Below are 26,901 nucleotides of genomic sequence, written 5' to 3'. Positions count from 1 at the left end.
CTCCCCTGCGTCGTTGTGGGTGCAAGTAAAAGCCAGATGAGAGGGTGGTAGCTAGCTGCTCACCCTTAACTGCAAGTGTGTTAAACCCTTCCACAACCCTAAGGCGCGGTGCTCTGGCTTATGCACCTGAGTAGAACACACTGCTGTGATCCAGCACTCTGCCACTCAGGTGGGCAGCCCCTTCCCTCTGACGTACTAACCCTTATATGCCCTGCAGTTACTGGGCAGATCACATGGTTGCCCAGTTGCCTGCCTTTTGGTAGAAAGGGCAGGAAACTATAGCTAAGGAGGGAGAAGAAGGGCAGCCAAGATGGATTCCTAGTTGCTGTTATCAGGAATTCAAGATGGCATGTGGATATTAATGACAAAACAGAAATGCAGAAATTCTCCCCTTACACCATCAGTTTGGGGTGTCTGCCCTGCTTTCTGACAGTCTGCCCTGAGATTGGTACTCACAGTTGTGAGCTACTCTATACAGCGTGACAGGTAGTTACTACAGCCTCTCACCCGCAGGCCATATTCCGAACTCACCATCACATTGGCCATTCTGGAGCCACACGCTAGGAACACTGCCTTGCCCCTGATGTGGTTATCTAGTGCAAAATGGGTGTAAAATGCTGCCAATGGGAGTGAGTGGCGGCTCTAATCTGGTAGCCATTTACGCCATGCAAGGCAGTGGAGAATCAGGCCTCCTGTGTCCATGCTCAGTTGCTAACTGCTGTAACCAGTGGGACTGACCCTTTCCCTTGTTCACACACTTCAGTGGATTTCACTGATCTCCCAACTGGCCTAACCTTGGGCCCAATTTTCACTCCACTAGCTTGTTGTATTTCCTAGTAAGTGCACTGGAGAGAGAACAAGTCTCCCACCACTGTTCATTTCTACCAGGTGAAGGGAAGGATGGGATACACTGTGCACACCTCCTTCTGCGTGCAATTTCTGCAGCATTAAGCCCTTTTGAATCCTTATAGAAGATCAAGTCCCTTCTTTTGCACAAGCAGGCCCTCTCTAGAGATCTATTGTACTTGTCTGGCTCTCAATAACCACAGTATCTGTGCCCCTCACAATGTTTAGGGGTGTTGTGGGTATAAATATGCTAAAAGGTAGAGCAGTGCTATTGTTCCTATTGCACAGATGCAGAATAGACATAGAGAGACTAAGGCCCAGATGCACAAAGGTATTTAGGCTACTAAATTCCATTGCAATCATGCTACATACATATCTTTGAGGATCTAGGCCTAAGTGAAAGAGCTACTCTGATTTTTACCAGCTGAAGATCTGGTTCAAAGACAGACATTGGAAAGAGAGATTGTGAGAGGCACTAGATACAGAGCGAGAAAGAACCAGGGGATGACAGTGAGACTGGTTGACACACACACACACGGATATGCTAATAGACAAGGCTGGGAAATGTCAAGTCTGGCGGTGGGGGAAGCACAGACTACATGTTTAATGCTCCTCTGGCTCACAGGCTCTGTCCTTTCCTCTCTGCTAGCCAATCAGACCCGTTACTCACGAGTCAATAACAGAGTCTAATAGCCCAAAGTAGCAAAAATGCAAAGCACATGAAAGACTTCCTACAACATCTCTACCTCGCAGGGCAGCCAGAGCAGCCCACTAGGCACACGTACCCTCCCATTCCCGAACAGAGAGGGGACAGGACCACAGGTAAACAGTGATCTTCCCCAAAAAGCCAAAGGACAGAAAAACGAGCCAAAGTTCGAGGATAAATAGGTTCTGCTCATCCCCCTTTCCCCCTCCTAGATGGTAGACTTCACCTCTGCTGCATGCAGTTTAGCTCTATTATTCTTTTGACAGAATAACAATGACATTTCTACTTAAAACTCCTTATGACCTTTCCATGTGAGCTGTTTGTGCTTCACTTGTTCTGTCATTTTCTCTTTTCTCCCCCCAGAGAGCACCTTGCCTTTATACCAGCAAGAGAGAGGTCACGTGACCAAGACACAGCCACATCCTGTTAGTCAGATACAAAGGACTATAGCTTTTTTGGCTCATATCAGATGAGGGCTGGGGGTTGGAGGGAAGAGGGAGTACCTTGCCAGAGCACACCTTGGTTGGTGGGTTATCAGATGACAGTGAGTATGAGGTTAGGACATACAAGGCCTATGCAGAGCTCAGCAATGCATTAATCCCATTCCATTCTAGGCCTATGTGATTGTCCAAGGTTACACAGTGAGTTGGTGAGAAAATAGGGAATAGAACCCAGGAGTCCTGGCCCTCAGCCCACTCCCCCAAATGGTGTGCAGCATTCCTTCAAATGCTGGTGTAAATCAGCATACCTCCATGCCTGTCTCACTAGTACCCGCTGAGAGTCTGAGCCCTGTGCTCCACCCTATTGATGTGATTGCTATACACAGGCAGCTGGGCTTCTCAAACTTTTCCCTGGCATGGTCCACATTTTGGTCCAGAGATGTCTCCTGAACACCTGCTCTCCTATTCAAGATCACATGGGCCTTGACCCCTCCCTGATCATACAGCGCCCTTGGGCAGCTTCAGTAAGTGGTGTCAAGGACGTATGTCTCGTGTGTTTACAGCAGTGGTTATTGCGATGTAACAGCTGGGAACACAGAGGAGGAGCCGGCACCATATGAGCAGCCAGTCTCTATGGCCCACCAGCTCAGTTTGAGCACTGCTGCTCTATCATAGAATATCAGAGTTGGAAGGGACCTCAGGAGGTCATCTAGTCCAACCCTCTGCTCACAGCAGGACCAATCCCCAGACAGATTTCTGCCCCAGATCCTTAAATGGCCCCCTCAAGGATTGAACTCACAACCCTGGGTTTAGCAGGCCAATGCTCAAACCACTGAGCTATCCTTCCCCCTATGTAGTTTGTGAAGTGCTTTGGGACTCTCCAGGATGAAAATGGCTGTCTAGATATATTATTATTTGAAGGAATGCTGCACACCATTTGGGGGAGTGGGCTGAGGGCCAGGACTCCTGGGTTCTATTCCCTATTTTCTCACCAACTCACTGTGTAACCTTGGACAATCACATAGGCCTAGAATGGAATGGGATTAATGCATTGCTGAGCTCTGCATAAATCTGCTACTGATCTAAAGGCCTAGAGCTCATTTTCAAAAGAGATTTAGGCATTTAGGATCCAAAATCCCATTGACAGTTAATGGGATTTTGGCTCCTAGGTGCCTAAATCACTTTTGAAAAGGAGATTTAGGTTCCTAACTCAGATGTTGCAATGCTGAGTGCAGCAGTGTCTAAACATCTTTAAAGACCTGGGCCTTAACCTATTTGCTCTTCTGTTTCTCATTGGTAAAACAGGGACAATAACCTTTCCTATCCACACAGTGGAGTTGTGAGACTCACTAGACAGAACATAATTTGGTATCAGACTCATTATAATTTATTTGCATTTCCCTAGTGCACAGAAGTGCTGGCCCTGGCCACACACCCAAAGCTCCCATTGCTCCATGCATGCATCTCAGGGCACAGTTTGGATCATAATGCTGGCAAAGTGCTTTGAGATCCTCAGATCAAGAGTCATGGATTGGGGGGCCAGGAAATTTAGGTTCGTTTTCTGCCTCTGCCACTGACCTGCTGTGTATCCACAGACACATCACTTAACCTCTTTCTGCACCTCAGTTCCTCAATCTGTGGAAATCAACGTTTCTGTAACTCACAGGGGAATGGTGGAGAGTCTTATTTAATGCTTGCCAAGCACTTTCCGACCCCTGGAGGGGAAGCATTATGATAAAGCAGGCTCTCCTGCCCCCAAACCCAGGGGTTGATCATCAGCAGGTGGTCATTTCCAGTTGCCAACTGGCCTAACCATCTCAGCAGCCTTCCCAGGCTCTGTTCTGTGCAGGTGGAACAGAGGAGAGGTGGCCGAGGGCTGTGGGATTTGCCTGCATCTCATCACACGAGAGCACCATTAGCTAATTAATTATTCCAGGCCAGTCACCAGACTGAGGGATTCCTCCACCTGTCAGAGTGCATTAGTTAAGACTCTTCACCTGGAGACACTGCCATCCCAGACAGCAACAGCACTAGCAGAAGTAGTCATATCAAAGCCATTAGAACAAACCTTATTTTGCATGAGCAGCTGTGCTCAGCCAGCCCTAGCTAGGTGTGTGTCATCGGGGGAGGATTTGGAGCCATGTTACCAAGGGGCCCAAACTCGACAATGCAAACAGCCCTCTAGCAGCAAACGACGTGTTGCAGGGCTCAGTGAGCTCTGATCTCTTTGGGTTCAGCATGTATGTGTTTCAGGGCAGAACTGCAAGTGCAGAACTAAAGCTGGACCTGAAGCAAACCCTGGATCCAAACACACCTGTGCTGGGAACAGGGGGCATGGAATTCTGAACTGTATTATCTGTGCTGTGTCAACAGTGCCTATCCTTAGAATGGGACAAATCTTAACTTTATTATTTGTCTTTCTCTGTGGGACCCTGAGATCAGAACCCTGTTGGGCTAGGCACTGTGCGTAATCAGAGATGCCGCCTGCCCCAAAGAGTTGATAGTATTGTAAGCAGAGTCTGAATGAGCTCTCCCCCTGACATCTAGTGGTGAGCTGTGGAAAAACACTTCAGAAGCTGACCTTGCATGGACACACCCACCCTGCGAGGTGCTCAGCATGATGGGATTGCTTGCCCAAATGATCACTTGTGGCTGGTGTTGGATCCCCAGTCTCCTTGTTATTGGGGCAGGAGTAATAAAGGGTTGTTATCCTTGATGTGTGAACCGAGGACGGCAGAAATATACCTGGCATACCCCAATGGAGGGACTCACCCTCAACTGCTAGGCAGGGGACGTGGATTCCAAAGCCCAATGAGTTGAGAGAGGGTGGGTTCTGCTTTAGACAGCATCTGAACAGGTGGTGGTATAATGAAAGTGAGTTTAGGCTCAATTGAGAGTCTTGTTACATGTTGCAGAGCAGAAATCACTGATCTAAGTATTAGACCTACTTTGAGATGAAAACAATGAGGTGTGCTTGTGACATTTGGGAGACTAACAAATTTATTTGGGCATTGCAAGAGACTGCCCAGTGTGTATCAGTAGTGAGGCTCCCCCTCTTGTAACACTGACAGACCCTGGTCATTGGCAGGTAGGCTCATTCAAACCTGAGACTTCAGGAGCTTAGTGCATGAGCTTCTACTGTATAAGCTAAAAGCCAACTGGCTGTAGAGCAGACTTATTAATCTCTCTCTAAATGGTCTTGGTGCCACTAGAAGGGGAAGAACACCACAGCCAGGAGCTGTGTGGGTTACATACTTCCCCTAGCTCAGGAAGTGTGTCTCGAGCGTCAGAGACTTCCCAGTTGAAATTCTGAACGAGCCCCCAAAAATGTAACCCTTCTGCCAGGTGGAGCCAGCAGCAACAAGGGTTGGATTCAGTATCTAGGGGTTCTCTTTCAACAATACAACACAAAACCCCGACCCAGTGAGCTGGGACAATTACACACCACCCCTTAGTGCCTCTAAGAGGCAATACTTCCCCTCTCGCAAGCACAGCAACTCAAAAGTCCCTTTAACATGCAGGGCAGCTGGCGGAGAGGTGCAGCCAGCAGGGTGGCTAGCAGCGAGGCACAGCAAGCAGCCATCAGGAAGGCTGGAGGAGAGGTGCGGCCAGGAGGGCGGCTGGCAGAAAGGCATGGCAAGCAGCCAGCAGAGAAGCTGGTGGAGAGGGCCAGAGCAGAGCCCTTCAGAGGCATGGCAATTGGCCATTGGGGTGATGAGCAAGTGCCCGAGCAGTGTAGCGTGTTTGGTGCCTCCTTACCCACCTCTACCTTCCACAGAGGATGGGAGGTGAGCTCTGTGGATGAACCTCTGAACTCTGGGGCTGCACTGGCCAAGGACAGCAACTGTGAGTGGGGTATAGAGAAGGAATGGGCATGTTAAAGGGACTTTTGGGTTGCTGGACTTAAGACCCTAAGGGGAAAAGGGCACTGCCCAACTTACTTGGGGGTGGGTCTTTTGCTCATGTTTTGTGTTTATGAACCCTAGTTGCGGTGTTTCCCCAAATTAACGCTGAGTTAATGCCCTCCTTTTATTAATTTTTTTTGCTACACTCAGACTCTGTGCTTACGAGAGGGGAAGTATTGCCTCTTAGAGGTGCCTAAGGGTGGTGTGTAATTGTCCCAGGTCACTGGGTGGGGGCTCGAGCCAGTTTTGTGTTGTATTGTTGAAAAGGAACCCCTAGATACTGAACCCGGCCCTTGTTGCTGCTGGCTCCACCTGGCAGAAGGGTTACAGTATAAACTGGGGGAAGTCTACACCAGAGTGAGCTTGTCTCTGCTTCCAACAAGCTGCCTCTGCTTTTATTCGTCTTGTCATGTTTATTGATTCATTGCAGAGTGAAGACGATTGTGTCTCTTTAAAAGCGTTGGGGGGGTGGAGAACTGACTCCCTCTCCTTCCCCAACTGGCCAATGAGACAGTACATTGCTGGCTCCCCCCATACATCTACCTCCTTTTTAGGTAAACAAGTGCATTTTAGTAGCTCCTTACTGGATATGGACCATGGACATTAATACCAGGGAAGGGAAAAGCTTCCAAATCCAAATGTGTGGTCGACCCAGTAGGGAGGAAGGTTAGGTAAGCCTGGAAGAAAATCCCCACTCTGGAATAGGATGCAGCTCCAAAACTAATCTATCAGTGTGGCATTCACTTACATTGCTCCAGAGATTTGAGTTTGTGGTAGAAATAAGCACTCAGGAGCAGTGGTGTCAGGGAGTTGGCAAGTTCACACAGCTCTTCTAATTGCACTCAATCCTGACCTACAGAACCCCTCACTATTTCACTCCTGTGCCTCTCTCACAGCTTTGCTGGTGCCCCTCGATCCTGACCACCGGTACGCCCAGCTAGTGCAGTTTTAGGATCAACTCATGGCTCAGCCAGTGAACCTCCACTGGCATCCTGCTATTCTAGTCTGTTCAATGGCAACAAAAACCCAGACTCAGGGTCAAATGTATCTCACAGGCCAAATGCAATTGAAGGATTTCTGTAATGTGTTCTACCTTCACCACACACACTGAGGAAAGGCCTCTGGGAACTACAGGAGTCAGCATGCAACACCCCCTCTTGATCTTATCAGACGGGCCATGTGGATCAAGTTGGAGCATTGCATGCTGGGATCTGTAGTGGGTGTAATTTACTCTATTTAATGCAAATTAGGGGCAGCCCTGAGCCTCCCGTTAGCTTTCCATTATGCCCTGGGACAGAACAGAATGTGGTACCCCTCTACTGAGGTCAACATGCTGATTCTCAACTCCCAGGTCCTTTTCATTGAGCAGGGATCACTGTAAATCATTTGTCATCTCTTGAGCTGGCAAGGAAACCAAGATCTTTCTTGAGTCAAATGAGTCATTTTCTGAAGGGCAAATTTCCTCAGTCTGCCCATTCAGTTTTCTCAAGGACAGGAGCAGGCCCCACTACATGCATGCTAATGGCAGAGCCCTAGGATGCTGCAGGGCAGATGGAGATATGAGAGCTGTGGCTGGGCAGCACTGACTGATGTGCAATGGCAGAGATGCATGAGAACCCTAGCTCCAGAATCATATGGAGTCAGAGTTCAAGGCCCATAGGAACCACCCGGTCATGAACTCTGGTCTTCTCACATCGCAGGCCACCAAACTCCACCCTGGTGCCTTGTACTGAGCCCAGTAACCTGGTCAAGGCTGGGGTGTGTTTGGGGAGCTCTAGGTTAGTATAACAGAGTGTGCTGCAGGTCAGGACTCAGGAGAGTTGTGTGAGGAGCCCTGACTGGAATAATGGGAGATGTGCAGGGGTGGGGTGCTGCTTGTTACAGGGTAAAATCACAGCTAGGAGCGACTCCTCCTGGCCCCTCAGTGGATTAGCTCCATCCTAGTCTGATGCCCTCTTCTGTCAGTTGCTCTGCCTGGGGCTCTCTGCGACCTAGCATGCTCCCTCTTTGTGGCTTGGCCCTCTAGCCAGGTCACTGTGTATTTTCCCTTTCCAGAGGGTATCCAAGTCTTTCTGGATTAACTGGCCAGTCACCTTTCCAGGCCATCTTCTAATTCAAGAACATTCCACTTTCCTCAGTGGCCTGTAGGGGAACCCAGGCCTGCCCACTACTACAGGCTCCAGCACAGGGGCCCTCGCCTTAGCAACCATGGTCTGCCTACTCCCAGACCCCATTACCATTTCCCCTCTGCTCCTTCCTACTTTCCTCTAGCTCTGAACCCTATGAATCTGGGTTACCAGTGAAGCTCCCTGGGGCTATTTCACCCCTTCCAGGTTCCTGTCAGAGTCTGTATTCTGAACAAACCTTCCTCCTCCCACAGAATGACTGCAGGCTATTTCCCCTGTAGCCCCTCCTGCTCTCAGCTAGCTGACTTTGGATCAGCCAGCCTACACCTGCTCAGCTGAGCTTCATCTTCTAGTAGGGCTTTTGCCTAGCCAGACTAATTCTCCTCAGGTGCAGCCTGTTAGCCCTGTCCCAGCTCAGTTAACCTTTTCAAGTGAGGTGTGGAGTGGACACCCCATCACTCAGCCAGTCTGCACTGAAGTGTATTAGTAGAGCTTTGAGATGCCTAGGGCTGGAATAGCAGGGGTGGGGTGCATTAACAAAGCTGTGTAGAAGTCCACAACTGGGCTGGTAAGGGGCTACCATTGTGGCACCAATGCAGATCATGGAGCAAAAGGGTTAAACTCCCAGACATTGACTTTGGCCTTGACCCCCTCCCTCCCCCAGCATTCTCACATTTCTAAGATGTCCCCTGTGCTGAATTCTTATTCAACTTCAAACTGACAAACTGTTTTTAATCTTTTCCTTCCATCCAGCTTGGAGATTGGGAAGCAAAAATCAATACTGGCTGGCAGGTGATCAAGCTGCTTGAGACTGGTGTTGGGGGGGTGGGGGGAGTGTGGTGGTGGGGAGTTTGACTAAGTACCATGAATTACAGGCTTGTGGTTCAGAGGGCTCTGCTTTCTGTAGCCTTGAGCAGGGAAGCTTGGGAACACCATTAGAACAATCAGGTCATGAGTTCACAGCTGTCCAGGTGCCTTGAGAGAGACAGACAAGAGTATTTCACTGGCACTTAGTGCCTGTTCTCCTGAATAAAGAGGAATGGAGGGGATGTAATTAGCACCGAGCTTTTGATACATAAAACAACAGAGGGGACTTGATTTAGAGTTTAATAACATTAAAAATCATCCTTCGAAATGGATTGGAGGGGGGTGGAAGCTGCCAGATTGACAGCACCTGGAGACTGAGGTCCTCCTCTGATCTGTGGAACAGGTTCAGCCATGGCAAGCTTCCCCACAAAGGGCCTTCCTTCATTCTGACCTAGACAGCCCATCTGTAGGGGAGCTTCATCTCCACAGCCCATTCAGACCATGGTCACTCTGCTGAGCCCACCAACAAGAGGGACAGTTAGTAATCATTTCTGGCACCTGCTCGCTGAGATCCAGACAGAGATCAGCAGTTCAGTTTACCTAGGCCAGTGGTTTTCAACCTGTGGTCCATGGACCCCTGGGGGTCCGCAGACTGTCTAAGAGGTCCACAATAGGTTGTCATTACCATAGAATAGTGGTTTTCAACTTGAGGGTCCACAGACTATGTCTAAGATTTTCAAAGAGGTCTGCACCTCCATTTGAAATTGTTTAGGGGTCCACAAATGAAACAATGTTGAAAGCCACTAACCTAGGTCTCAGAGCATCTATCAACTAGAATAGTCCTGGGGCCTTCCAGGCCTCCTGAGTGAATTGCATTGAATTCTTGTTACAAGTCCTTGATCCACAGCTACAGAATTTTAGTGTGGGCTTTTAGTTCTGAAGGGGCCCGGTTCAATCCCCAGTGTGTCGGCCATGATGGCAGCCATCACACCCACCTAGGATGTAATCCTGATCTAACTATATCAGTTTAAATTCACACTTTACCTTATACCAGGACAACTTCCCCCATGTAAACAAGACCTCAGCGTGGTTAGGCTCTCTTGGCTGCCATTCTTATTTATATCCCTCTTTGACACCAAATCCCATATGGACAAAAATGTACCTATTGTGACCCATCCTTTTACTACCTCCAGGTTAAAACTACTGTAACTGTCCCTGCCTGAGGCTGAATGCTGTCGTCACAAGTAGGCGCACCACACAATAGTAACACAAGCTGCCACAACACATCACACTCAGCTTTTGCCAGGTCCCCAAGCTCCCCATTCATTTCAGAACAGAATTGGAAATTTTGGTCCTAATCTAGCCAACCTTGAATGGATTGGGTCATGGCCGCTTCACAGAGTGCCTCAAAAGATTCAGAACAGTCAGGTATAATGCCAGAACATATAAAAAATGACATTGCATTGATTGTATTCGCTATTTTCACGAGTACTTCACTAAAACCCTCCGTTCGTGAGCTGGCCTGAATCCGTGGCAGAGCTTCCCAATTTGCCACACCTGCGGGGTGTGGAAACCACAGGACTTTGCCACAGATTTTTGACTGAGTTTGCTTCCGAGTGCACCTTTGTGAGTGGGTGGGGGAAATGGTTGGCAGAGGGCAGCAGATTGGTAAGGCATGGAGGGACCAAACATGCCAGATGATTTATTTCTAATATGCCACATAGGACACAAGGCCTTGATTCTAACAATAACCATGTTCCAAGCTAAAAAATAATCATACAATACATTTCTCATACCCCCAATCTCCATTTTGAGATTGGCGATGCTACCACTCTGTAGCATCAGCAATCCAACCCCACAACTAGTTGTGCTTTTCACTCCCTGGGAGGGACACCATTATATGTCATAGACCAGACTCACCAAATGAACCTGGGATTTTGCTTCCATTCTAAGCAATGGCGGCCAACCATTGAACAAATGGAATATTCTTTTCTCTATACAAAAAATTCTAGAATGTGTATCCTACTGGTTTCCTTGGCAACTGGTAAGTGGCCAGCATGACATTCTGTGGCACATGCCCATTAAACGTCACAGAGCATTGATCACTTACCAGAGAATATTTTATTTTGTCCCTCAGATTTTCTTTTCCTCTGCATCTGCCCTCCATTTCCACTGCTTCTGGGCCTCACCAGACACAAGAGCAGGTTGGAAAATGGAGGGGAAAAAAAATTTGGTTTTGGAGTAGCCTGAAAGCTGCTTCTCAAAATTTCAAAAGTCAAAACATTTTGGTGGACTTTAGGACTGGTGGAAAATCACCCCAAATTATAAATTTATTGCAAATAATTTTTAATGAGGGTTTTTTTTCATGGAAATTCAAAATTTCAGCAAAACTTTCAGCCAGCTCTACCAGCTACACACGATGATTCCCTCGCTGTTGAAACCAAAGCAGGGATAATGAGCTTCCTCATCTCCATACTCTTCCTCCTCCTGGATGCTTTTATTATGCTTATAGAGGAAGACCTCTAAGGTGAAAAACATTTGCATGGGGGCACATGACCTTGCGAGGAATGTCTTCTTGTGCATAACCCCCGGACTACAAACCTGTGTAAGGGACAAACACAGTGGGCCTTTAGGGAAGCAATGACGTTTTTCAGGGTTCTTCACAGAGTGGGGGGGGGAACGTATCAGTAGGAGTAAGGATTACAGAGCACAGAATGTAGGCTGAATGTCAAGAAATGCTCCCTGGCAGGAATATATGTTAGTCTGTAGAATAGTCTCCCAAGCCCAGTCGCCTGTTCATTTTACATTAGGCTGGACAAAGCCCTGTAGAACAGACCACCATAGGGTACAATCCTGCTTAGCTCCCCCTGGGAAATGGACTAGATGTGACCAAATCGGCCTTTTCCATCTCGGGCTTCTCTGATTCAAATGACTCTCAGCGTATTTGTTAGCAATGGGTTTGCTCTGGGAGCCCCTCGAGAACCAAGCTGACATTTGAAAATGATCAGTTTAGGAACTTTTTCTCCCCCCTCCTTCCCTTTAAGTCTCTTATTCTATTGTTACCATTCCTCTGAGCTTTTATCATCTAACTCAGTAAATCTCCAGGAAATACGGCTGTGTTTGTGTTGTCACTTCTGATCAGGGCAATGCCAGCGGGGGAGCAGGGAGAAGTGGCGGTGGTGGTGGAGGGGGGTGGGGTGGATAAGGGATTGCCCTGGGCCCCACACAGAGCCAGCATGCAAATGAATGCCAGCTCCGTAAAAATAGCCCCAGCAGTCACATTTTATTACAACCACATTATTGGAATTGGGTTACTGGAAACTGGCAAAAGGGAGAAGGAAACAGAAAGAGAGAGAGAGCGAGAGAAAGAGGGATGAGGTCAGGCATAAATTATTCTAAATATCTGAACTTTGAGAATGCCGGGGGCACACATCCTTCCTTTGATGTATGTACGTTGCAGATCTCTATAGATTGCTGGATGCACTCAATGTATCACTCACTCTCCACCTCTCTGCACAAGATCACTTTCTTCCTCTCTCCGTTTAAAAAAAAACCAAAAAAACCAACCCTCTCTTTTTTCCTGCTTTATGGACAGCTAGAGAGTACTGTGGAAATTTGACAAGTGATTTTTAAAAAAGTCAGATTTGCATTAGTTTTGGGGAGGGATGGTGCACCCACACACGCACTTGCACTTTCCCCCTATGCCAGTGCTGTAGGAATTGTTTATTTCAAAGAGAGGAACTGCAGGGTGTGTGACCCCCAACCCTGTGTTTCTATAGCCCCTTTCAATCAGAATTGCTTTGAAAACAATGTATAGAGAGAACCAGAATACCCAAAGGGGTAATGTGGTGTAAAGGGTTAATGAGTTTGGGATGGTTCCATTACCTACAAGTATGAAGTTTCACAGGTCATCTCAAGCAAGAGCTAAGGAAACCTTTGTATCAATCTGCCCCCTCATGTCTCCTGTATGTTACCAAAAAATTTTAACACAAGGACAGTGTGGGGAAGAGGCACTTTCTTCATTATAAAAACAAATTCTTGCAACATTTCTTGAACAGATCTGGAGTTAAAACTGGTGAGGGTCAAATGGGAAAACTGGCAGAGAACTAGCACTTATTAAGAGAAGTGCCTTTGAGTGTTTAAGTGAAAACCAGGCCAAAATTTTTTAAAAATAAGAGCCTAAAATTAAGTCTCCTCTATTCTGATAAGTAGTTTCCCTATATGGGGCACTATAGTATGACAGTATGCTTATGTATAGGGTAATGTCTAGGATCTTAGAACTCTGCTTTCGGAATGGACATGCTTGATAGGACACCAGACATGGAAAAAGGAAAAAAATCCCAATTATTGCACTGTCTTCTCTCTCTCTTTCTATGCTTGAACATTGAACATCCTCAGACCATATTTAGGTACCTAAATAAGTTGCTTGCTTGTAAAAGTGCCAAGCAACCAACAACTTCCATTGATGCACTTACTTTTGAACACAAGCTCACTTCCTTGGGAATCTAAAAAAAGATTGAGGAGCCTAGCTGCATGCACCCATACATGGATGAGTCAGTGACTACAGAATTAGACTGAGACCCATGTTCAATTCCCTTTTCTGCCACAGATGTTCAGTGTGACCTTGGGCAGTTCCCCAATAGCCCTGCCTACTCACACAGGGGTGTTGGGAGGACAAATGCAGGAACAATTGGAAAGTGCTCATGTACTACAATAGTGGGGCCCATATAAGAACCTTAGAGATTTCAATATGTTTGCTTTTGATTTGCTGAATTAAGAACCTTTGAAAAATGCCTTTCCAGCATTCCCGATACATTTGGCTGGATTTGTCAGTAGTGTTCAGAATGGAGCGGGGCTGTGCTGTGGGACTAACTTAACTACATCACTCCATCCAAATATTCCTCAGAAACATCAGGCTTGGTAAAAGGCCAGCTCCTTGCATACCTGCTACCCAAAGGCCCTTTGTGTAGGGCTATGGGCATAGCATTGCTAGCCATGAGACCCTGGGTTCTGTTCCCATCTTTGGATGGTGCAGTGGCCTCACCCATTAGTGGGAGATCTCTGTGTATAGGGACACTCTCCAAGGAGAAGGTCTTGGCTTTGGTGCCATCTGTCATACAGAAGCTTCCTCACCTCAAGCAAGCCTCAGAGTTCTACAAAGGAAAGAGACTGATGGAGGTGAAAAGTATTCTAAGGAACCCCATGCCAGCTGGGCCTGAGAGCACTCTGACGTGTTTGGTAGCATATTCTGTGTACCACTAACTCAGAGGCAAGCCCTGTAGGTGCAATGAACCCTGGGCTCTACAGATGCCAGCCCATGGTGGATCACCATTAGATGCTCACACGCATTTCTTTTAACAACAAGAGGCTCGTTTTCTAGGGCTGGCATGGAAAGAAAGGCTGCAAGGACTCTGGGCACAAGTAAGTTTGACCTCTGCGTCTGGCACTTGTTTGCTATGTGGCCACCCAGCTACCAACTTCTCAGTAGTTTCTCAGACGACATTTTTGGCAGATGTGAGCCTCTGAAGTGAGCAATTTTGTTCTGCTTCTGCCTCTCTCCTTATGTAGTAATAATCCATTTATGCTGATACATCCATCTCAACATCTTAAGGAGCTTTCACCTACCTGGGAGCCAAGTCAATATTATTACCCTGATTTTATAGGTGAGCAACTCAGGAACAAGGAGGAGACATGACCTTCCCAGGGACAGGCTGCAAAGCAGTGGCACAGCTGGAAAGGGAACCCAGGAGTCCTGCCTCCCACTCCTGTGCTTTAGCCATAAGAGGGTCCTCCTATTTGCCCCTGCTGTGTTTTCTTTCCTCCCTTTGTCTCTCTTGCTATCAAGCTCTCTCCTATCCATTTTCCTTCAAGATCTGTCTCTTTGCTCCCACTTGGTCCTTCCCTCTACCCCTTCTTTTGTCACTGGTCCTTGCAAAGTGCCTGCCTCCTGCTCACACCTTTCTCTGTCACTCCTCTGGCCTTGTCTCCCTCAGACCATAGCCACCTCCTGGGCGTGGCATGTGCTGCTTCTTCGGGGCAAACAGCGGCACCTGCGCTGGTCACCCCTTCCTCCTCATTGTGATTAGGGTTTCCAGTTTTGGTTGGACATATTCCTGGAGGTTTCATCACATGACCTAATCTTTAATTAAAGATTATCCTTTAATTCCTGGAGACTTGAGGACAATCCAGGAGGGTTGGCAACCTTAACTGTGATGCACAGTCAGAGAGGGGTGCATAAGCAGAAAGAGGCAGAGCGAGGGTGGGGCTTTGGTGGAAAGGGCCAAATGGGGATGGGGCCTCGGGGTGGCATGAGGGTGGAGCACCCACCCGGAAAGAAGAAAGTCGGTGCCTGTGGTGGGGGTGAGGGAGTCAGCAGACAGAGCAGTGAGAAGGGGAGGAGTAGAAACCTTAGACTGCCCTGCTCCAAACCCCAAGGAGTAACCTCTAGTATCCTGGATGAGGAGCTGACAGAGAAATGGTGCCCAAATCCCCTAGTCTGCCTATGAATGACTATCACCCCAGGGAGTGACACTGAGCAGCAGGGCTGGTCAATTTATTTTCCCCCCAAACATTGCCATTTTTTTTCATTTAAAAAAAACATTCTGACCAAAATGTTCATTTTGGTGGAAATTTTCAAGTTATTTCGCCAAAACCGAGAAATTCTACAGTAGAATTTCAGGTTTTGTTAAAAATAAATTCAGTTTTGGAAAACAAATTTAAAAAGAACCCAAATGTTTCCAAAAATGTTTTCCCAAAGCCAAATATTTTCAGACCTTGGTTTATCACCAAAAAACCCAAAATATCTTGCAGGAAATTTCCAGGGGAAAAGAATAAAATTTCTCATGACAAATGATTGGCATTTTTGGACCAGCTGTACTTGGCAGGTATGTGTGACCTTGAACAATTCACTTCATGTCCTTGTTCATCCAGCTGTAAAGTGGGGACAGCAATATTGATTTACCTGTCTATCTACAGGGAGACGGTGTTGTCTAATGGATAGAGCACCTGGGTTCTGCTTCTGGTTCTGCTGGATAACCTTGGGCAAGTCTCTTAATCTCTCTGTGCCTTAGTCTCTCTATCTGTAAAATGGGGATGGATACTTTGCCAAGTGCGTTGAGGTCTGCAGATAAAAGGTGCTCTTTAAGATCTAGGTATTACTTGATGGAAGGGGAAGAGGAATGACGATTCCTTAACAATATCTTTGAAAAAGAAAAACAGAGGATCATTAATTACCATCGTTATCCGTGTGCTGCAGCTTTGGGGAACAGAGCTCAATCACTACATCAAATCTGTCCTAAGCTTATCCCCCATCCTCACAGCTGAGAGGAGTGTACGGAGTAGGAGATCCTCAGGCTATATAGGAAGATAGAAGGGAAGGAATTGTCGGGGAAGGGAAAAGTTTGGCACAAACACTTTCTGTAGAGAGAGCCGCTGATTTAAATAGACAATGAAAGAGAAGGTCCCCAGAGTGTGTAAGGAGCTTTCAGCCTTGGCTGGAGGAGATGGCTTAAAACTTCATGTTTGAAATATTTACTCTTCCTTAAGCCTTTGCTTCACAGTGAGGCACAGGAGGCTGGCTTCCTCTGGAAAGATATCAGGAAACCAAGTGCCCCTGCTGTTTGCGGTATGTAGCCAGCAGAGCAGACCTGGGAACCCAGAGCTCCATTTTCTGTGTGTGCATGTTAAAGATGCATGAGCATTTTGTAAAATCAGGGCTTTTCCAAGGCACTAGAGAACCAGTTTCTTCTGCCAGGATGGTTGTGTCAAGTCCTGTGCATTGGCCAGCTCCTGCTCTTCACTCAGAAACCAGTGCAGTTCCACCATGCACTGTGCATGGCAATCTCCCCTGAGTGCAGGATTGTGTGAAGCTGTGTGTGCAGCCCCAGAGTAGGGAATGCCCTGTGATGCTCAGTGTCACAGTTCAGGGCAGCTGCCCCTGTATTCCCCCTCAGTGGTCCAGCAAGGGCACCCTCTCTAGCCTTCCATCTCCCCAGCTGTTGCCTCTCTTGGGTGGAGACATGCTTCTCTCTCCCTTCTGATCAGGATATTTCCAGGCTGCACAGCACCCTGATTATACTGTGAATTCACCAGCAAAGTCACACTGCCTAAGCAAACCTGCTTGCTTTCTCACCAGAGACTAAGCTACCACACTGCTCTTTCTAGGCAAGCTTCTTTAGACTTAGGGTAACACAGTGAAAAGCATACTAAAAACAAGAAAAGAACCTACTTGCTAATAAGCTTACCAGAGATCCCTCCCAACTCCAGCAATGGGCTCAGGAAGGTGACTAATCCGTCAAACCCCTCATGTCCATCCTTCAGTCCATCCTTTGCACAGTTCAGGGGCATTAACCTGGTGTTTCCAGGCACAGGTAATCAGCTGACAATGGGTTTTTCTCCCCAGGATGGAGCTTCAAACTGCCTCCCAAGTACCTCCGAGGAAACCCATCTCACCAGTATTGTCCCAAAGAGTCCTTTAGAGTTCCTAACATTTCCACAAGATTGGTGTTAGTCAGTCTCCAAGAAAAGTTACATACAATCCTACAATAAACAGTTGCATTTTAATACAATGTACCCCAAAGGTTTTAATCTCAATTCAATAAGATTTATCCAGGATATTGCAAGGAATTGACCCCTGTCCCATTCAGAATCACAGTTCCCATCCTCGCACCACCTTGTCCTAAGGGGGACATGATCTGCCAATGGTCTAAATAGCTCTGAGGGGGTGGAGCCAAAATGCCTTCCATTCCCCACCCCTGCCTGCCCACTCGCAGCACACAGAGTGGTGGGGGAGGGGAGAAAAGGGGGACAGTAGCATTCAGACAGGGCTCACTGTCCCTCTGCTCTGTGACCTATAATGTAGGTCAGCCATGCAAGGAAGCAAGGAGGTACCTTATATCTCCTTGCACCCCTGCACAGGTGAAGGGTGTAAGAGACAATCTTGCCTGCCACGTGTAAAGTGCTTTGGCATGAAAGTTAGTATATTAATGTCAATTATTATCACAGAATATTGTAGTTCAATGCAACATTATATGTTGGGGCAGCTATTTTATTGGAACCTGATTTAGACTAATGACAAGTGTTGCTTTAACTGGGACAGCAGTGACAAATTTAGGTAGCGCCAGGTAGTCTAAAGATGCTAACGACAGTAGGTGACTGAGTGTAAGTGCAGGTTTACACTTAAAATGCTGCATTGACACAGGTGCACCAATGCAGCTGTGCTGCTGTAATGCATAAGTGAAGATGCTCCTATGCCGATGGGAGAGAGCTCTCCCATAGGTGAAGTTAATCCACCTCCCCAAGAGGTGGTAGCTGTGTCAACAGGGGAAGTTCTCCCATCGCCATAGTGCTGTCTACATGGGGGGTTATCGTTGGTATAACAACATTGCTCAGGGGGGGTGGATTTTTTACATGCCTGAGCAACATAGTTATACGGACATAGGTCTGTAGTCTAGACCTGGCCTAAGCTTGCATACACAACTTGCTAAATAAAGAGTAAGGGGTACAATACACAGGGCTTTAATGCAAAAGTTGCCACATAGATATTAAGGTGGTATCTTTGTTTCATTGACCTTGGTAAGAGACAATTGGATTCTGGTGGGCTCAGTCAAGAATGGCAGTGGTAGGGAGCGGCGATCCCAATACTTCTAGATTAAGGGATTTGCATGTCCTATCTGTAGGCTTGGAAGGATTCAACTTTTATCGGTAAATGTCAGCAAATGTCACTTTCACCATACACATGCAAACCGAGGACAAATTTTTCCACTGATAACAATAACCGAAATTTACAGAAAGGCAAAGCAGGAAAACTGCTACTTGAGAACTCATTAGAGTTGGATTTAAGGCTAAAATTGTGACACATGATGTTGGCAATTTGTGTTTTAACAGTTATAAAGCTTTAATTTTTTGAATCTCAACATCTACTGTCATTAAATAATTATTGTCTGACCCTCCATCATTTCCCGCAAATGTGAACATTAAAAATTGAAAAAATGCTTTAAAAGAAACATTGATATTATCCATCAAAATTGTAAAAGAAAAATCAAATTCTGCCATGCCTATCTCTATGCCATTTTTTGCAAACAAGCAGACACTAACTCCTTTCGTTGTTTTTAACCCTATACTTTGCCTCTTTTTTCTTTATAAAAAAAATCATCTAGGAAATTCCCTACAAAAGCTACATGAAGAGAACATTAAGATTAATTATATAAAAGGGGAGAGATTTGGGTAGTGGTTAGAGAAAGGCAAATGTACACGAGGAGCTCTGGGCTCTGTTCCCAGCTCTATTTGTCTGTCTTTCTAGCTCACCTTCTCTAAAGGTTCCCATCACTTTGGTATTGTAGTGCTAGTCTCTGCCACTCGCTCACTCTGTGGCTTCCAGTGCCCACATCCCAGGGCACAGGAGAGGGTATGTGGGGTACCACCAGGAGCAACCAAAAGGAGGTAGCATGGTTTAATGGAAAGAGAAGTGCCCTGGGACTCTGGATTCTATATCTGGCTTGGCCTCTTGAGTGACTTTGGGCATGTCATTTCCCCTCTCTGGGTGTCAGTTTCCCCATCTGTAAAATGGGAGTATAACCTCCTTTGTAAATCACTCTGAGGTACTGATGAAAAGCCCTAATAAAGGGGTAAGTATTGTTACTTCTGTGTGCATTTCAATTGAGTTCGTTGAGATTGAAACTGAGCTGTTCACACACACTTGGCAGGTGGGCACCTTTCCACAAATGGCTCACAAACCCAAAGGCAAATTTTTAGAGGTTCCGCCAAATGTCTTACTTTAAAACAAACAAACAAACAAACAAACAAGATTTTAAAGCCAATCTCCTGATATTGGAGGGTCTGACTCATGATTTTTGAAGGTTTCGGATTGGCAATACTGATGATGCAGGCAGTAGAACAGAACCCAGCCTGTTCTTGTTAGAATGTTATCAGCTCTGCTGGGAAGACTTATTTTTAATCAACAAATTAACCAGATAGGAATTGCAAGGCACAGAGGGAGCCACATATGGTCAGCAACAAGGGACAGCTTTTCCAGAGTTCCTTTTCAGATCATATGTGCATTTGCAAGAGGATTCCAGATCTGCAGCGCAGTTCCTGCTCAGTTCTATTCAACTTCATTAACTGGTTCATGTTGACTCAACCAACAACACTTAAACTCTTGTCCTGGGGGCTTTGCTTTAACCTGTAGCAAACTGCCAGTAGCAACGATCCACTGGGAGGGAATTGCTACAGAAAAGCATCTCGGGTCTCTTTGGAAATATTTGGGTCCCAGTTCTACATCTCTTCCCAGTCGCCTTCTGCATAAAAAGGTATTGTAGCATTGGGCAGTAATGGCCTATGGGTGCACTCCTGCTGAAGTCAGTGGCAAAACTCCTGTGGCTTTCAATGGGAGCAGAGTTTACCAATGCTGGATGCTTTTGAAAAAAATCACACCCTAACCCCCTGAAGTTCACAATCTTGTTAACAGGGATTTGGGGCATTGCTGAGGAATACTGTCATATTTTATAGGGGTTTATCCTCTGACTGGGGGGAGGGTGGGTTGCCTAGTGGTTAGAGCAGAGGATGGCTTTTCAGGACATCTAGGTTCTATTGCTGGCAACTCTTCCTATTATGTGCCTGTAAACACTAAGCATGATTGGAGCCTCATTGTGCTGAGGCAGCATATATACACATTGTAGGAGATAGCCCCTGCCTTGAAGAACTTACTATTTAGGCAGCCTAGACGGACACTGAAGGAGGACAAAGGAAGTATTCTCCGTCCCATTTGACAGATGCAGAAGTAAGACAGAGTTTTGCTGACTTAGAATCATAGAAGGTTAGGGTTGGAAGAGACCTCAGGAGGTCATCTAGTCCAACCCCCTGCTCAAAGCAGGACCAACCCCAACTATATCATCCCAGCCAGGGCTTTGGAGAAGATCGCAGGTCATCAGCACCAGCATAATTTTGCACTGCTACTGTCAGAGGAGGTGTTGGAGGGATCCCAGCAGACACAGTCTTTGATCACCCATGCTCAGTGGAGCGCTGCTCCTGGGCCTGCCTGACAAATCTCATAATTCTGGGGAGCCTGGCTCCTGATTTCTGAATGCTTGGGGTTGGCAGGACTGTGAAACAGTCAAGTACAAGACAAACGTACACAATTAAATGTGTGCTGGTGTCATGCCTACCAGCTTCTGACTCCACAGCAACACCGGCTTATTTCTCAGAGTGGAACCTAGTTAACATAGTTTTCCGGATGAATTTATCATGAAACATTGAATAAGTGTAGTTAACATTCACACTGAGCTACTGTTATTATTTACTAGTTGTATTACCATAGCACTTAGCAGCTCCTGCCATGGACCACAACCCTATTATGCTAGGTGCTGTACAAACAGAACACCACATCAGGCCCTGCCCCAAGGAGATTCCATTCTAAGTATTTGATAGTTTCTGCTGTTGCTGGCTGGGAATTTTTCAGTAGTTAATTAGCTCTGTGTTAATTAGTTCAATGGTGATTAGTCAAAACAAAAACTGTTCATGAAATAGGGTCTGGTTTGATTTATTTTTCCGATTCAAGAAAATGTTGGGAAATACAGTTTTAACAATGTCTACAAGAAACATCGACACTTTTGCCATTAAAAATTTCACTTTTCCAATTCATGATTTTTTAATAGAAATTTTAGCTAGTTAGACTGAAAACAAAGGTTAACAAAAGGGAAAAAGGGGGTCGCAATGGAAATGAAATGTTTCAAAATCACCACAACAAAACATTTTTACCCAAACCAATTTAATTTTGGTTCACAGATATTTTCAAGATTTTGACTTTTCATTTCAATTCAAGACAGGAAAAAATCTGAACTCCTGAAAATATTCACAGGACAGGAAAACCATTTCCCAGCCAGCTCTAACATCCACATTCTTTTCTCTTCCCTCCAAGCACTGTTCATCACACTGAACAGCATTCCACGGCACTGTTCTGGGTAAACGCAGAGCAAATTCAACTCACTGTAGATATGGATTTTGAACAAACATGTTGTAGTTATAAAAAAAAGACCCTAAATGTTTTGTCTGATTGCGTGAAAAACTGGGATTTTTTTTTATGAGTCCCAAAAGACATTCCAGGGGCACTGGACATATGAAAAACCAGGACTGTCACAGTAAAATAGGGACATATGTTCATCTTAACCTGAGAAAGTAGTAGCTATTGCTTATTATTTAAAGTTTGAATTGCTGTAGCTGCCTAGAGGCCTCAGCTGAGATCAGGGCCCCATTGTGCTACTGTCCAAACATGTAAATAAGGTCATCCTCACCCCAGAGAGCTCACCACATGGGTTAATGACAAGATGCAACAGGTAGAAGAAACAGATCAAATGAAGGGGGTGGGGGTGGAGAGGAGTACTAGGTAACAGAACAACAAACGTGCTAGGCCTAATACCAGTTCCTGAGCAACCCCACTAGTCAGTGTGTATTATGTTTCCCCCTGTAGACGAGCGGACTCACCCCTGCGGCGCCTCCTGCTGGTGACTTCCAGGAATTAGCTCATTCCAGCTCTGGAGCTCCCTCTGCAGGCCAGTGATCCACCTGTCCTCTGGCCCCGGTGTCCTTCCTTGGACCCGGGGCCCTTTTACTTGGGGTGCTGCCCCTGGCAGTAACCCCTCAGTCTTAGGGTCTCCCCTCCCTGTGGAACCCCCCCACCATCTATCCCCACCTTGCCTCAGTATATGGCTACTGCCAGTCATCATCTAGCCCCAACGCCCTGGGGCAGACTGCAGTATCAGCCTACTCATCACTGGCAAGGTTGGGTTTGGACCTGCTGCCTTTGCCTACCCCTGTGCTGCTCTCTGCAACCCCCAGTACCTGTTAGCCCAATGCTAGGCTGCAGCCTGGGGCTTTCCAGGCTGGAGCTCCCCAGCTTTTCCCCAGCCCTGCTTCACTCAGGTACCCTGTGTCTAGCTCCCTGCAGCCAGGCCCTTCTCCCTCTACAGGTAGAGGAAGACTCCTGTCTGCTCCTGGCTTCTCTGCCTTTATAGGGCCAGCTGCATCTGTTTGGGGTGTGGCCCCAGCTGCTGCCACTTTCCCCAATCAGCCCAGCCTAAAAGCTGCTTTCTCCAGCCACAGCCCCCTCCCAGGACTGTTTTTAACCCTTCAGGGCAGGAGCAGGGGACCACTCTGCTACACGCCCCCATCCCTGTGCTCAGTCCACACAGATGGACGCACAGTCCACAGCACTAACCCCCCACTTGGTAAGGCAACTCCCATCTTTTCATGTGCTGTGTATTTATACCTGCCTCTGTATTTTCCACTCCATGCATCTGATGAAGTGGGTTTTAGCCCACGAAAACGTATGCCCCAATAAATTTGTTAGTCTCTAAGGTGCCACAAGGACTCCTCATTGTTTCCACACGGCATGTGAGTCTGTTACAGCCTGTATCTATTGGGTTTCCAGGAAATGGGACGGGCGAAGCCCGCCCCATGCTAACGGAACCCCCCCCAGCCTAAGGGGAGGCGCCACATCTTGGTACCTGTATCTATTGGGTTTCCAGGAAATGGGGCGGGCGAAGCCCGCCCCATGCTAACGGAACCCCCCCCCAGCCTAAGGGGAGGTGCCACAGAGCCTCAGAAACCCACTAATTGCGGGGGACAACTAATAAAAGAACAGGGACAGGAGTGCGGTCAAAGGGTCAGAAGAAGGGAGCCTGACGGGGACACCGAGCAGAGAACCCCGGACAGCGCCCACTGCTCCTCGAAGGCGTCAAGGGAGCCAGTGGACGCCACCCAGAGGAACTCCGCCCGGAGACGTGAACGGACTAAGGATCGGAAACAAGCCCCACAGTCGCAGGAGTCTCCATTGGCCAACCGCCTCTCCCTGGTCACGTAGATGGCCATTTTAGCCAGGGCGAGGAGGAGGTTGACCAGGAGGTCCCGCGACTTCGTGGGGCCACGGATAGGGAGTGCATGGAGAAGGAGGTGGGGGGAAAAGTGCAGCCAGAAACTCAATAGGAGATTAGTGAGGAGCCGGTATAGGGGCTGCAGCCTGGCGCACTCTATGTAAACGTGCGCCAGGGTCTCCCTCACGCCGCAGAAGGGGCAGGTGTCTGGGACAGGGGTAAACCGCGCCAAGTACACGCCCGTGCTCACGGCCCCATGGAGGAGCCGCCAACTGATATCCCCGACGGGCCTTGGGACCAGGGTGGAGTACAGGCTGGCCCACCGGGGCTCCTCACCCTCCAGAGGTGGCATGAGGTCCCGCCACTTGGTGTCGGGGCGGGACACGAGGGTGAGGAAGTGAAGGGTGTGGAGCACGAGCACGTAGAGCTGCTTCCTTGGCGCGGTTTGGAAACGGACCGGCTGCAGGTCGTGCAGCCGGCTGGCGGAGAAGGGGCGGGGGGGCCGGTCGGGTCCACGGGGCAGAGGCCCGATGAAAAGGTCTGGAGGGCTCGGGGTGGGGGGTGGGCGGGGCGTGCCCTCACGCAGGACCCGGTCGAGGTAGGCCCGAGCAGCGGGCGGCAAAGCGGCCTTCACCTCCTGTAGTATGAGCCGGGGAGTACAAGGTCTGGAGAGCCCCATACGCCGAGCGAGCGTCAGGGGATCCAGCCAGTCTCCCCGGTCGTAGTCCAGGAGGTCTCCGACCCTGGTAGCTTCCGCCAGGACCAACCTCTGGTGCACCGCGGGGGACTCCGCCACCTGCACACGGAGCTGGGGGTTGTGTAGCAGGGGCTCCGCGAGGAAATCTGCCCCCTCGGTGGCCGCCACGGACCTGGTCGCAGAGAACAGCTTCCAGGTCCGGAGGAGGTCCTGGTAGAAGACCGGCAGCCCGGAGAGGTCTCGCGGAAGGCCCCTCGGGTCGAGATAAAGGAGCTGCCGGTCGTATCGGAGCCCTCGGAAGCGGCGCAGGAAGGCGTGCGCCAGGGCTCTCCATGCCAGACTACCCGCACCATAAAGGAGCCTCTGCAGTGCCTGGAGGCGGAAGACGTGGACCTGAGTGCGCAGGCACTTCAGGCCCTGCCCTCCCTCCTCCAGGGGCAGGTGGAGCACCCCTGCAGGGACCCAGTGCAGTCCTGGCCAAAAGAACTCCAGAACCACCTTCCGGAGGTCGGTCAGGAACCCCGGGGCCGGGACCAGGGTGTTGAGCCGGTACCAGAGCATGGACAGGACCAGTTGATTGAGCACCAGTGCCCTCCCTCGGAGGGAAAGGCACCGGAGGAGTCCTGTCCATTTCCGGAGCCGCTCCGCCACCCTGCCCTGCAAACCTTGCCAGTTCTCCGGCGGAGAGGGATGCGTGGCAGAAAGGTAAACGCCGAGATAGAGCAGCGGACCCGCGCTCCACCGGATGGCCTGAAGCGCGGGTGGGAGGGAGCTTGCCTGCCACCCGTCCCCGACCACCAGGCCAGAGCTCTTGACCCAGTTGACCCGGGCGGAGGAGGCCGCTGAGTACACGGCCTGGCAGGCCTCCACCCGCGCCAAGTCGCCCGGGTCCTGGACCACGAGGAGCACATCGTCGGCGTACGCCGACAGGACCAGCCGCAGCTCCGGCTCCCGAAGCACCAACCCCGTCAACCTCCTGCGGAGGAGACAGAGGAAGGGCTCGATCGCCAGGGCGTACAGCTGGCCCGAGAGGGGGCACCCCTGCCGCACTCCCCGCCCGAAGCTGACCGGCTCGGTCAGGGTCCAGTTGAGCCTGACCAGACACTCCGCGGAAGCGTACAGCACCTGGAGAAAACCCACAAACTGGGACCCGAAGCCTAACGCCTGCAGAGTGCCCAGGAGATACCCGTGGTCCACCCTGTCGAACGCCTTCTCCTGATCCAGGGACAGGAGGGCGAACGACAGACCATCCCTGCACCCAAGCTCCAAGAGATCCCGGACCAGATACAGGTTGTCGAAGATGCTACGGCCCGGGACGGTGTAGGTCTGGTCTGGGTGGATCACGTCCTCCAGCACGGCCCCCAGCCGCAGCGAGATGGCCTTGGCTACGATCTTGTAGTCCGTGCTGAGGAGCGAGACGGGACGCCAATTCCGTAAGTCGCGGAGGTCCCCCTTCTTCGGCAGTAAGGCGAGCACGGCTCGCCTGCACGAGAGAGGGAGGACCCCGCTCCGCAAGGACTCGGCCCAGACGCTGACCAGGTCCGGGCCGAGGACGTCCCAGAACACGCGGTAGAACTCCACGGTCAGCCCGTCCATGCCTGGAGACTTGTTGGTGGGCATGCGGCGGAGGGCTTCCGAGAACTCGGCCAGAGAGAGAGGCAGCTCTAGCTGGTCCCGGTCGCCCGCGCTGACCGTCGGGAGCCCATCCCAGAGCACTCTGCAAGCGGCAGGATCGGTCGGATCCGGGGAGAAAAGGTGCGCGTAGAAGGTCCGGGCCCTCTCGCACATCTCCGCCGGATCCGTGAGGGGGGAGCCGTCCTCCGCCAGAAGGCAGGTGACGTGCTTCTTGGCCCCCCTCCTTTTCTCCAGGGCATAGAAGAAGCAGGAGCCGCGATCCATCTCCCGAAGGAGGCGGATGCGGGATCGAACAAAGGCGCCCCGGGCCCGATAGTCTTCGAGGACCCGGAGCTCCTCCCGCTTCTCCCGGCACGCCCCGCAAAGGGATGGATCCTCGGGGTTGGCGGCCAGACGCCTCTCCAGCTCTAAGACCTCCCGCTCCAACTGCCCTATCGCCGCATCCCTCCGTCGGCTGGCGCCCCGGGTGTAGTCACGGCAGAAGAGCCGGGCGCGCACCTTCCCCACATCCCACCACCGCCGCGCCGAGGGAAAGGCACGCCGCTGCCCTCGCCAGGCCAGCCAGAACTCCCGGAAGGACGCCACGAAGCCCCCATCCTCCAGCAAGCTGTTGTTAAAGTGCCAATAGGCCGGCCCCGGCCTCTCTGCACAGAGAGAGGCCGTCACGGTGACGAGGTGGTGGTCCGAAAATGGGGCCGGCCGGATGCTGGAGGACTGGGCCCGTGAGAGATGGAACCGTGAGAAATAGATGTGGTCCAACCGGGAGCGGCACGACTGATGGGCTTCCACCCGGACATAGGTGAACGTGGAGGCATCGTCCGGGTGGTGGTCGCGCCAGACGTCCACCAGGGAGTGCTGGGTGACAATCTCCCGGA

General features: G+C 49.4%; 1 long non-coding RNA gene across 2 annotated transcripts in view; it reads right to left on the bottom strand.

Moving 5' to 3' along the window:
* Nucleotides 1–26,901, bottom strand: part of LOC123375515 — a 105,457-nt gene that overhangs the window by 51,250 nt on the left and 27,306 nt on the right. The window contains exon 1 of one of the 2 annotated variants that reach the window (XR_006581495.1): nucleotides 10,751–10,788. The exons of the other annotated variant lie outside the window; for it this stretch is intronic. This is a non-coding gene — a long non-coding RNA (uncharacterized LOC123375515). Of the gene's footprint in view, nucleotides 1–10,750; nucleotides 10,789–26,901 lie in introns of those variants that run through there. 2 annotated transcript variants of the gene reach the window in all.

Source organism: Mauremys mutica, chromosome 8 (genome assembly GCF_020497125.1).
Source record: "Mauremys mutica isolate MM-2020 ecotype Southern chromosome 8, ASM2049712v1, whole genome shotgun sequence".
NCBI lineage: Eukaryota > Metazoa > Chordata > Testudines > Geoemydidae > Mauremys > Mauremys mutica.
The sequence above is the reverse complement of the archived record's forward strand: the minus strand, read 5'-3'. Positions and strand labels throughout refer to the sequence as shown.